Source organism: Aedes albopictus, chromosome 2 (assembly GCF_035046485.1).
Source record: "Aedes albopictus strain Foshan chromosome 2, AalbF5, whole genome shotgun sequence".
NCBI lineage: Eukaryota > Metazoa > Arthropoda > Insecta > Diptera > Culicidae > Aedes > Aedes albopictus.
The window spans coordinates 203,884,760-203,898,512 of NC_085137.1; the positions used below are offsets into that span (position 1 = coordinate 203,884,760).

Here is a 13,753-nt window from a genome sequence, read left to right on the forward strand (position 1 = left end):
ACAATTTCGAACAACAAACAATATTATACGATAAATCGACACTGATAAACAAGCACTTGATAGGCGTGGGTCGACTGTCGGCCTTTTATCAAAACTTTTCCCCGTATCACTGATGAAATTCCGAAACGCAACGACAAAACACGCACCCGCACCTGAAAACATACAACTTTCTCTCTGTCTCGTGGTCCCTGTACTAGGTAGGTAGGGGAAAGTGGGGCAATATGCCATTTTTCAAACTTTCATCGTTTTCAATGATATATAGCCTCATTTGTTAGGCTTTCAAAGTGGTAACAGCAACTAGACAATATTTGCTCGATGCTTCAACAAAAATATTCACTAAATTATTGCATTTTCATCGATTTTTTGCGATTTCAAAAACTGGTTCGTAAAACGGAAGTGGTGCAAAAAGCACATCTACCATGGGGTAACATGCCACTTCATGAAAACATTAAAAAATTACGTCCATCAGTTTTCTGGCATTTTCGACTTACTTTTACCCCTCTGTCACGTTTTTTTCGTATAATAAATACAAGTGTCACCCGCTTCCCCGCTAAACGATGGTCGTCATATTTGAATGACCCCTAACATGGATAGCGTAGACTTCAACAACCATGCGCCTCCATGGGTGCCTCAATCTACTTGGAAACACTTGGCTGGTAATAAAATCACCCGAAAACCTTAATTGGAAGCACGAAAAACCGGAAGTTGCCAATTTTCATTGGGAAATCAAAAGATTTTCCGTGGGTTTGGCGGCCTAGCTTCTAGAAGAATGTTTAATGCAATCATATCTTGACACCATTCACCTATAGCAATGATCAAGTCCCATTCAGGAATGATTTTATGCGTTGGGCAATTTTACCCCATCTTGGCATTTTGGGCTCTGTTCCCCTACATACGCGCATCAGCGCGCTCGCTGGTTGGTGGTAATACGTAGGTAGCTGCGGAAGCCTTTCGCGACGACTCAATTGTTTTATTCATGGCGCCGCCCGGAACACACCTGCTTTGAGAGCATGCCTTACGCGAATCCTTGGCGTCTGCATCCCTGTCGTCGTCGTTGCCATTGTCGTAACGCGTTTTTTCAGCAACAACATGTAGGTACGTTCATGAGCACCAACTGCAAAGTAGGAAAGCAATCAAAAAGTTATGAATCATTATTTATTACCTTCCGTACGCGACGGGGGACACACATTTGTCCCGCCCGATCTGCCCCGTCGTCGGAGGAGCGAGGAAAAACGCTGTGCTGTTTACCGTGCGGCAGGTTGCAGAAGGACTTCTGCCATATAGCAGTCAGAGAGTAGCACACAACGCCAACCGACAGCCCAGCCAGCCAGGTAGTCACAATTCAATTCCGTTCAAACTTAAACGGTTATGCGACCTCAGGTGAAGGAGCGTGGTCTTCGCTGCTGGTGTGCAAGTGCTTACCTGTATGGTTTTGCACGTCTTCAAAATTGATATTTCTTTCAAGTCAAAGGTGGGTTCTGGTAGATGTAAATACAACATAGTATCGAGTAATGGAGATGGCTGATATTAAAAGAAAAAAAAATATTTTAATAAGATTTTCAATTGTAGAGTGAACACCTAATTGCCGAAATAATAAAATGCAGACACCCCGTAATATTACTTTTACTATTTTCAATCCTGAGTAAAGGACGATGCAGAATGCCGAAGTGTTAAATCTCCTTCCTGAACGATTGTCCGTCAGACTAAAGCCTCAGTGTCTTCTGCTGTACGTAGGAATCATCTCCTTTCGACTCGGTCCATGGCTGTGCGTATTTTGTTTCGCACTCGCGAAGGGCCCGCAAATCGTCCTTCACCTAATCGACCCATCAGCTCGCTGCGCACCGCGTCTTGTTATACCCGTCGCACGGCTTTCGAAAACCATTTTAGTCGGGTTGCTAACCGACATCCTGATGACGTGACCCGCCCACCGTAGCCTCCCGATTTTCGCGGTATGGACGATGGTTGGTTCTCTCAGCAGCTGGTGTAGCTCGTGGTTCATTCGTTTCCCGTCCTCCCGTCTTCCATCTACACTCCGCCGTAGCTGGTACGCAACACCTTCTATTCGAAAACTCCAAAGGACGCGTTGGTCCTCTACACTTAGAGTCCATGTTTCGTGCCCAGAGAGAACTACCGCGCCGGTCTGATCAGCGTTTTGTAGATAGTTAACTCCCTGTGACGGCGAACTTAATTCGATCGTAGAGTTCTGCTGAATCCAATGTAAGCTCGATTTCCTGCCACAATGCGTCTCTGAATTACTCTGCTGGTGTCGTTGTCAGCAGTCACCAGTGAGCCAGAGTACACGAATTTTTCGACCGTTTCGATTTTATCATCGTCGACAGAAACTCGGGATGCCGGGCAGTTTACCATCATGTACTTAATCGGATGTACGTTTCCGCCATCGTCTCAACTTTGCGAGTTATATCAATATCATCGGCGAAACCAAGCATCTCAACGGACTTCGTGAAAATCGCTCCACTCGTGTTTATCCCCGCTCTCCTTATTAGGTACACCTTCTAACGCAATGTTGAACAGCAAGCACGATAGACCATCACCTTGCCGTAACCCTCTGCGAGATTCGAAGGGACTCGAGAGTGTCCCTGATACTCGAACTACGCACATCACTCGATCCCATCGTCGCCTTGATCAATCGTATCAGTTTATCCAGGAATTCGTGCATAATCTACCATAGCTGTTCTCGATTTGAAATTGATGAACAAGTGATGTGTGGGCACGTTGTATTCGCGGCATTTCTGCAACACCTGGCGGATGGCGAACATCTGGTCCGTTGTAGCACGTTCACCCTTGAATCCAGCCTGATATTGCCCCACGAACTCTCTTGCAATCGGTGATAGACGGCAACATAAAATTTGAGAAAGTACCTTGTAGGTAGCGCTCAGCAGTGTGATCGCGCGATAGTTCCCGCAATCCAACTTATCCCCCTTCCCAAGCGGCTCCTGCAACATCATGCAGACTGTGGCTTTCTATGCTTTGGTCTAAATGAGTTGCACTAGAAGCACTCGAAACTTCCATCTTGTCAGTTGAGTTGCATTTAAACTCCGAAATCCGTAAAGTTGCGGCTTTGTTTCATAGAAATCACAAATTACCACGTGTTTGACATCGATCTGTGGAGGCGGAGCTTACATATTGCTCGCAAGTGATAATACAGTCAGCTTACATTAAATGTGTTATGTAACATGCATGAAACATCTAACTCTGGTTTGTTTGTTCAGATTGGGTTCCATATTCGTTACAGAAAACTTGAGCGTCTTTTCATTTTGACAGTTCTCTAACTTGTGACAAAGAAGGTGCAATAAAGTAACAAGTAACTTCAGTAGCTTTTATGGTGTGTTGAGCATCGATTCTCTCACAGAGCTTTTGATGTAGTATGTAAGGTGAGTAGATAATACTCCTGGTGTCCATGGTTCGAGTCTAGTCTAGTCTAGTCTAGTCTACACATACACAGCCATTCATTGAAAGAATCCTGGAAAATGATAGAATCGACTAATTCTATCACTTTTCTTGTCATTATTAATGATTGGAGCACATCAAAGATGTATTTCAAGCATTAAAGCGGCCAGGCCTACTGTGCAGCGTTGTTGATTTTTTAGGCCATAGAACGGGGACATCACGTACCAACCGTTCGGCACACATAGTTAGGGTTATATTTGGTATTCGTTGGGAGTGACTTGGCTAAGAGGGTTAGTGTACACTCCATAAGTTCTCCTGGGAAGGGACACAGGTATTTCCCCCTTGTGCCCTGGCTAATGTAAGCCTAGGTTTAAGCGCCATTACTCGCCCTCTGAAACGAAACAAAACTAAAACTTATCCCCATCAAATAATGCAAGGAAACAATGTTCAGTGGAGCATTTTCATTAACAATGTTTTGAAATATTTAAAATGATACGATCTCACCAAATCCATCCTCACGTCCACTTAATTGATGCCAGCTCACGTGCCAGCTCCTTTAAATGATATGCAATTTGTTGAACTTCTACTGCTTCATGATTCAGCACCGTCACCATAAAAAATATCACAGCAAGCCGTATGTTTTTGAAGACAACTGTCGATACGCTTCTAGCGCGTTGACACCAATTAGCCAAGGTAACACTTGCAGTACCTCGAATGACCTACCAAAATTTTCACCATTTTCGCTGAATTAGCACCACTACACAATACTTTTGACCCTACTACACTACTCCTCAGTGCAAAACACAAAAAAAAAACTATTCCGGAAGCATTCGTGACACACTTATTCATCCAGACCCACCGATACACATTCTCCACCTTGTTTTTCACTCACTATCAACCCTTTCTTCCAAGCACCACGTTTTTGAATCGACGAACTGGAAGCAACGTTCAAAACTCATTAGAACCACACTTAAATCAGTTTTCAATTCGAAATACGTAAACATTATATATCCATATTGCAGTTATTCCATCAGCCGAAATTCGGAAAAACTGATGGACAGCGCGAGAAAACACGGGGAGCGAAAATTTTCCTGGTGTCCATGGTTCGAGTCTGGACAAAATCTTTTCCCAACTTGTTTATCATTCCTTCTCGTTTATGTTGCATAAGAATTAAGAATCTGCGCTTTTTGGGTTTCAAAGAAGAAGCAATTGTATTCTGTCGTCCGTAATACGGACAGTGAATAAATTGCACTAAAGTTGCTGTTACTGGATTAGCAACAAGTCGTGTTGCTTGTGTTTTTTTTAGATGGGACACACGATACCTTCCATTTACTCCTCCGGTAATACTTCCTCCTCCCAAATATTGGTAATGAACCAGTGTAGTGCTCTCACCTAGGCTCTCACCAGTGCTTCTCCACCGTATTTTATGAACTCGCTTGGTAGTTGATCTGCTCCAGCGACTTTGTTGTTTTTCAACCGGCTAACCTCCTCTTCAATATCTTGGAGGTTGGGGACTGGAAATCTTTTATCCTGCGCTTGTACTCCTAGATCTGTTACCTGCGCTACCTTCGGCGCTCGCAACGCCGCCATTGAGGTGCTCATCGTAATGCTGCCGCCACCTGTCGACCATCTCACGCTCGCTCGTGAGAATATTCCCGTATTTATCTCGGCACATGTCGGCTTGTGGCACGAAGCCTCTGCGCGAACGGTTCAGCTTCTCGTAGAACTTTCGTGTGTCCGTAGCGCGGAACAGCTCTTCCATCGCTTCGCGATCTCGTTCTTCCTGCCGGCGCTTCTTCATCCGGAAGACTGAGTTCTGCCTGTTCCGCGCCTGTTTGTAACGTGCCTCATTCGCTCTCGTACGGTGTTGCAACATTCTCGCCCATGCTGCATTCTTCTCGTTTTTCAACTGTTCACATTCGCTATCGTACGAGTCGTTTCTGTGATTCGCAGTCGCGAAGCCTAGTGCTGCTGCCGAGGTACTACCTATGGCGGATCGGATGTCCCTCCAACCATCTTCAAATATAGCTGCGCCAAGCTACTCTTCCGTTGGTAGGGCCACTGCTAGCTGCTGCGTAACGCAGCTGCTGGTTGTTGAGCTGCAGAGTTCGACTTCAACACGTTGTGATAACCGTCGAAAGTTTTGAGCGCATGCATACAGCGACTATGTGCGGTATGTGCGGGCATTGGTTATATCCGAGAAGAATTTACCGTCGATTAGAAAGCGCTTTGGACCACTTTACCACGAGAGGTTGCAAAGTCTACGCATCGCTGGCCGTTATCATTCGAAACGGCGTGCAGGCTGTTTCGCCCAATTACCGGTCTGTACATTTGCTCCCTTTCTACCTGTGCGTTCATGTCGCGCACAGCGATTTTCACGTCACGCAGCAAGCAACCTTCGTATGTTAGCTCTAACTGTGCGTAGATCGCTTCTTTCTCGTCATCAGGTCTCCCTTCGTGTGGGGAGTGGACGTTGATGATGCTGTAGTTGAAGAAACGGCCCTTAACTTTCAACATCCACATCCTTGCGTTGATCGGCTGCCATCCGATCACACATTGTCGCATCTTGCCCAACACTATAAATCCAGTTCCCAGTTCATGGGTGATGCCACAGCTTTGGTAGAAGGTAGTCGCTCGATGCTCGCTTCTAAACACTTTCTGTCCAGTCCAACAAAATTCCTGCAACGCCACGATGTCAAAGTTGCAGGGATGTAGTTCGTCGTAGATTATCCTATTACATCCTGCGAAGCCAAGTGACTTGCAATTCCATGTTCCAAGTTTCTAATCCTAGTCCTTGTTTCGTCGCGTGGATCTTTGCCGATTGTATCGAGTCGTATTTTCTCCTATGTTATTCGCAATGGGGATTTTTACGGGTGGCTTATTGGGCCCACGCCAACACTCCTGTTTCGCCCAGTGCTGTCATGGTAAATTCAAAGCTGATTACTCAAGTTTTCCAAATTTCATCGCCCCCTTCACTGGTACACCTCATAGTAATGACCTTAATATGGCGTTTAATCAAGCATAGTTCCGGGAACTCCTCCATACATTTTGTCAAGATTTTTTTCTGGAGAGGCATTCCTGTAGGAATATTAATAGGGATTCAATAAAGTAATAACGAAGTTAAAAAGTTCTTTTATGACTTCATCAACCATTTTTGTAAAGATTCTTCAGAGAATTCCTCGAGAGATTCTTGCAGGAATTTTTTGATTTTTTAAAGAAATATCTCAAATGATTCATCTTACAGCTTTAGACGAAGGGTTTCATCAATAATTTCTTCAAAAATTCCTTCGGGGATTTTTTCAGAAAATTCCTTCAGGGCTTGCTACAGAAGTTCGTGCATGCATTCGATAATCTTTTTATTCAAATATTTCTGAAAGAATTGCACGAGCAGTTTTTGTTTTGAATTTCTCCACAAATCTTACGGAAATAAAATAAAACCTTGAGTGGATTTTTACAGAAATTTCTCTCGGGGTTTTCTTAAGAATGAATTTCTGTCTGAAGAGCTGTGTCAGCAATTATTATTGAAATTTGTCCAGAAGTATTACTCTACGTAATCAGAGTTTCTCTGACATTTATCTGAAATCGCCTCTAGGAAGTTCTGTGGAAACTTTCCCCAGGAGTATCTTTAGAGTTTCTTTCAGATTTTTTGCCGATGATGCATCAGGAACTTCTCCAAAAAAGCTCTTAGTGATTGCTTCAAAATAACTCTATTTCTTATCAGTTTTCAAGAAAATGTTCAAGAAATTCTTCCATGAATACCAGCAAACGGTTTTCCAGTTCTTCCAAGTATTCTTTCAAAGCTTGACGGAAGCTTTATTTTTTTGTGGTTTTATAAAAATTTTCTCCAGGATTATTTTGTTTCTGTACGATTTTCTTCAGAAATGTTGTGTACTTATCCCCTCAGAAATTGGATAAGACATTCTTGTATGAAATCCTCCAGTGATATATCCAAGAGATCTTCCAAGGCTTCTTTCGAAAATTACTCGAGGGATCCCTATGAAATTTACTAAGGGACTTCTTCAAAATTCCATCCGAACCTTTGTCTGCAATTTCTGCAGATATTTTTTTTCCAGAGTTTTCTTCAGAATCCAATTAAAGATTTAAGATCTCTCGAGAATTAGGGAGGTATATTATTATTTTTCAAGTATTCTTCCAGGCTATCAAGCTACCAATATAACTTCAGCATAACTTCAGAAATTGCTTCATTAATTTTCAGGAACATACTTGTCAGAGCTTCTGCAGGAAACCCTGAAGAAATTTTTCAAGTAGTTCTTGGAGATACCTATGAAAACATTTCCGAATAAATCTTTGAAAATAGTGATGAAATTTTACAGAAGAATTTCCGATAATCTCCACGAAGTTTTTTTTTCTAGAAATCTTTTTTTCATTTTTATTAATGTGTATTTTAATCTAGAAATCTCTTGCTGATTCTATTGGAAACATTCTTGAAATTATTAGGAAGCCTCTGGATATACAAGGAAGGAATCCCTAAAGTAATCGTTAGAGGAAATGTCTGATAAATGTCTAGCAAAATACAAACTGCAATATCTGAAGGAAATTCTGAAGGAAACGTTGTATAAACTCCGGTAGATATTTCTAGAGGAATTCCTGCCCAAATCACTGAGAGTAATTATGCATGAATCTCTAGAGGAATTCATGGAGGGTTTTCTGGGCGAAACCCTGAAGAAATTCCTGAACTAAACTCTGTTAAACTACCTGAAAAAATACGAATATGAATTTCTGAAGACATCTCTCGAAGTTTTCTTAAAGAAACCACTGGAAGAGTTTATGAAAGATTCTTTGAAAGAGTTTCTGGAGGAATCCCTGTAAAAATTTCCGAAGGATTTTGCAAACGAATCCCTAGATGAATATCTAAAATAATCCTTGTCAGGGTATCACAAGAAACCCATGGAAATGTTCCTAAATGGGTTCTCAAAGGAATTTCAGGGCATATCTTCTATGAAATATCCGAAAGAAGCTCTTGAGAAATTTCTATAAGATTCCCTGGAAAACCATGAGGTCCTCATACACCGCTCATTTAACGGCATTTTCGTAAAGTTTGACATTAAAAGTAGACGTTGGTAAAAATTGCACATTAATGTTTGTCAACAACTCAATAATTATGTTTTTTTTGTCTGTATTACCGAGATTTTTAACCCTAGGCTAGTTCATCTCGGGACCCACGCTTTACTTCCCTTCCGAAGGAAAAACCCACATTTTGTGAGTATGTCGAGAGTGGGATTCGATCCCAGGTCCTCGGCGTGATAGTCTTGTGTTCTATCCACCACACCAGGTCCGCTCCAATAATCATGCTGTTATTATAGAAAAAATATAAAACGATCATAAATGTATTTACAACCGCAAAAAAATTAAAATGTGTTACCTCTTGGCTCCTACTACCGCTCATGCATCCATTCACCGCTCATAATGGATCCATTCACCGCTCACTTGATTATTTTTTTTATGAAGCCACACAAACTATTAGTTTACAAAAATAAAATATTTTTTATTCATCATAATATTGATGATTCATGATGTTCAGTTCATCCTGTTTTGTCAAAATGGATTTTTACGCGTTTTATCGTTTTATACCTGTTGGATATTTCTCCCGCTGTTTGCCCTGAACATTTCCCATGCTGCCCTGCAGTTCAGTGAGGGTAATATTTTTTAAGAACGTGATTTCAAGTACATACACCCATATAAAAACATGATGAAATGAAAGTTTTGTAATGTGGCAGCATGTTGCATTCACTTTTATTACGATGCTTTACTATTTGATATTTTGTGTATGATTATCCCAAAATAAGCGGTGAATGGCGACCTCACGGTACTTGCTGAAAAAAAAAACACTGGAGGGCCCATATAGCCGAGGCGGTAAACGCACGGATATTCAGCATGACCATGCTGAGGGTGATGGGTTCGATTCCCGGTCGGTCCAGGATCTTTTCGTAAAGGAAATTTCCTTGACTTCCTTGGGCATAGAGTATCTTCGTGCCTGCCACACGATATACGCATGCAAAATGGTCATTGGCAGAGGAAGCTCTCAATTAATAACTGTGGAAGTGCTCATAGAACACTAAGCTGAGAAGCAGGCTTTGTCCCAATGAGGACGTTACGCCAAGAAGAGAGAGAGAGAGAGGAGGAGTTTCTGAAAGAATCCTGCAAAGATTTTCAGACCAAATTTTTGGAGGAATTTCTGAAGTACATGGACCTGTTTTGGATGGAATCCATAGAAGATTTTTTGAAGAAACCCTTCGATAAATTTCTGAAGGAATCACCAGAGAAATCTTTAAAAAGTCCCCTGAAAAAATTGTGGCGAAAACTTGCAGTGCCCAGACTGCACAACCAGCTGAGCACACAACATCGATTGACCCGTGAGTGAGAACTTATGAGGACCAGAGTTTTATTTTGAACGCTCCGTCTCATCTCAACATTTTGCATCCCGCTTTGTCGGTTGGTGAACTTAATTCCAACTTCTCACATCTCTTTTCTTTCAACGTATAAGTACTTTCTAGACACCGATTTCTTAACTAACCCAAAACAGTGAGACTATTTCTTCCAATCCCTAAGTAGTCTAACCTCCACAGAATTTTTCGACCAGATACGATGTCCAACACCATGCTCACTGTACCGATTATCTTTGGAAGAAAGAATACTGAAAGAGGATCCTCCTCGCACATTACACATCTTACTTCAGTCGACTGCTCTTGTTGTATGCAACTCAAAAATCTGGATCATACTATGCAGGAAATCCATGAGGTCTGCTTACGTATCATGTTATTTGTTAGAGGAATGCTCCTCACACACGCCGAGTTAATGGGTCCAATCGGATTGAGAGAAAGGTAACAAGGAAAAGATTCTTGCAATAGCTTGCAATTCGTTCTTGATTTTTCCGTCTTGCGACTTGCTAAGAATCATATCGGCTTTCGTTGATCTGCCGAATTAGCTTCACCGCCTTTCTCTCGACAGTTTTTCTTCAGATGTCCTTGCTTTCCGCACTTGTCTTGAAACATCATTGGCTTCCGATTATTTTCACAAAAAAAAAATGCTGCCAACTAGACGTCGTCGTGATTTCCAACTTGATGCACAAACTTGATCTTCTCAACCAGTGCTTCATGGGCTTCCTCGGTAATCAAAACGCCCTCGGAATCCAAGTACATTTTCGTCTTTGAAGATCGAGTGGTGACAATCTAGATCATTATTGTCGAGTTGTGGAAGACGAACTACAGAAAATTACAACAAAATGTAAAAGAATAATGATTGCTGTAATTGATGTTAGATTGCTTCTGATTTATGGGTTTGTTATACGTTCTGGGATAATATAATAGGGTGCCTGTACCAATTATGACACTATCTAAGGAAAACTATTCGTACAAAAATAACGAAAAAACCGACAAATGTCACAAATATGTTAAAAGATAGCTTAGTTTCCATACTTTACAGGAAAAATATAGAAACGGAGCCAAAACTATTTTTAGTATTTATTACAGCGTGTGCCAATGATAGGAACCCTGTACCAGTTATGGTTACATTTTTTAACTTTGGTTCCTTTTCGCACCATTTGCATGCATTCCTTATGGGATTAGCCACAACTGGTACACTATGGCGAAAAAGGGTGCAAGGCAGCCAAAATTTTAAGGAAAACGATTTATTTCTACTATAATTTGAGCAAAATGTAAAGTTTAAATGAGTGCAACCATCTTTTGTGAACGTGATCTATTGATCACAACATTTTTCTTTTTGATTTACATCGTTAAAGGGTGAAAATCACCTATGGCGAATAGTTGATACTATAGCCATAATTGGTACACTTACCCTACTTGCTAAAAACTCAGAGATGAACCAGCCGCCGGCTGAAAATCTCTTTAATAAAGATAAATAATAATAATAATACTTGCTAAAAACTATTTGATCCTCTGGATATAGTTAAGTGATGATTCATCATTGATGAAGAATATTACTTGCTTACGATCGCCACAACAGGCTAGCAGAATGTTTGCTTTGTCCAACACATAACAAGATGATTATACCTGCTAGATAGATGATTCCAAGAAAGCTAGAACTGCATACTCGAACCTTGAAGAGAAGCCATTTTTCATGTCCCAAATCACCCCAAATCAACGATTAACAAGAATTTGGGTCAACTATACAACAACCCGGTCTGCGATAAGCACTGACAAAAACATTACGAATACATGCCCTGATTGTATCCCGGGCAAGAAAACCGTAACGCTGCTGCTGCCGAGTCCGTATTGTTGTTCGGTCGCATTCCTCAAATAGCGAAGGACATAAATCGTGACCGCATATGAGTTATACCGCCGAAGTGAATTAGAAATGTGTTTCCCGTTGTTGCACTACTCCACCATCATCGCCGGACCGGGGTGGGGAAGGACCGTCTGCTGGCTGGCAACCCGTTCAAAGTGATTTCCAGCCACAGGCTCCAAAGAGGAAGGAAACTTTTAAACAACAACCGAATCATGAATATGCGCAAGTGTACTTGCTGCTGCTGGTTTGTACTTGCCCGTGGGTCGCACACATCATGTATGGCATGACCTGGAGGAATTTTACCCCGGGGAGATTTTTTTTGTGCTGCTGGCTGAGTTTTCTTTTTTCTTTTAAGAAACCGCCTTACGACGACGTCGAGTGGAAAACAACAGTCCTCCGGTTGGAAATACGAGCGGAACAGCCCACCAAATGCAGAATTGCGGAAATTTGCCGTCAATTAGGGGCTTTATGATTATGAGTTTGCTGTTGTTTTCATGCTTTTTGATTTATAGTGTCCAACCGTCTACGGCGAAAAGCCAGTATGTAGTAGCACATGTGTGTACAGAGGCGGTCCTTCGCCGGAGTTGAGTCGTTACATGTTAACGAGAATTTGTAGTTACTCGAACGGGTGTAATTTGACTAGGAGGAAGTCTGGTTGAAGTGACTATTTCGAGGCAGCTCCCATATGTGAGTGTGTAGCAGCTCGGAACCCTAGATGCACGAGATGAGTTATGGGCCCAGGGTGCCTTGTGCTTGATCCGTTCCTTTGGTGGGTCTCCCGTGCTGTGGGAAACAATCGCCAACTGACGACGACGACGACGGTTTGCGTTGTTGTCGTGTCCTTGCTTGAGTGATACGGGGCCCAAGAAGGACTTGATTTGTCGGATTTATGGAATTCATGAGTGCACTTATCTCTCCCCTCACGGGGAGTTTTATTGCATACGGTAGCTATCAATAATGCAAATTTATTAGCAGCTACACCAACGACAACGACGACGGTGGATTGTAATTGTGCAATCAAAGCTATATGTTATTGCCGGTGTTTTATTACCTCCTCTGGCACACTAACGAACCCTGAGCCTTGCGTGAGTGATGGCATTTGCAAGTCCTGAAACATGGATTAAGCAGTGAGATGAACATTTGATTTGAAGAGTTGAATTCTTGGTAAACGACTGAAAACATCTAAACCTAATGTTATGGTTTAAGACTTGCCATTAAATTCCTCTGAATGGCCTGAACCACTAAAGAACGTCACATCAAAGCATGGATAACATGATTTGTCAAACGTATAATTAATAACATGATTTGTCAAACGTATAATAACTATGGAAAGCCAGCATCATCGCAAAATGCATTGATAAAGGACTAGAATTACAGTAGTGTCCTAAAGTTATAATCTGTATGGTATGCTGCCCTAGCTTCAAATGTGATCTTTCTTTTCAATGTTTGAAGTTTTATTTAAAAAAAATTCACTGGATGTGAATTAAAATTGAGCGGCTGCTACATTGAATAACACTTTGCAGTATTTTGTTCTTTCGTCCTTTTGTCCTTGGACCTTTTGTCAGACATTTCCCCGACAACTTTGCGCGAGATTACGATTACGGGAGCTGCAGTGACTACAATGTGAGGGCTGCTGCGCTAAGTAGAAGCTAGCCATTAGCTAAAAGTGTGCTTGACAGTGAATTCACCAGAAAACGGATTGTGAACGCAAAAGAAGAAGAAGAAGAAGAAGAGTATAATTCTTGAAACGAATACAATCTATCGCGGCATTTGATAATAAAACATTACAAACAAACCCGATAACGAGTCAAGAAAAGATTGATGTATCCATGGAGTCAAGGATGTTAACGATCACTTGGCAATCGTTTAACTCATTTATTCATAACTCAGTTCAGAAGCCATATATCGGAATGTTGTGTTCGGCAAAGTTGTAGATTAGTGTTTTTCCTACAATTATCACCAACGACGCCATATTTTAACTCTAATATTTACGTCGTAAAAGTGTTAGTACCAGCTACTCATACTAAACGATCGGATTTTTCGATCGTTTAGCATGAGTAGGTGGTACTAGCGCTCTAGC

At 41.6% G+C, this 13,753-nt stretch overlaps 1 protein-coding gene across 7 annotated transcripts in view; it reads left to right on the plus strand.

The window, feature by feature from the left end:
• The window catches only part of LOC109425214 (tyrosine-protein phosphatase Lar), an 830,826-nt gene that overhangs the window by 491,264 nt on the left and 325,809 nt on the right, over positions 1–13,753 (plus strand). The window lies entirely within an intron of this gene.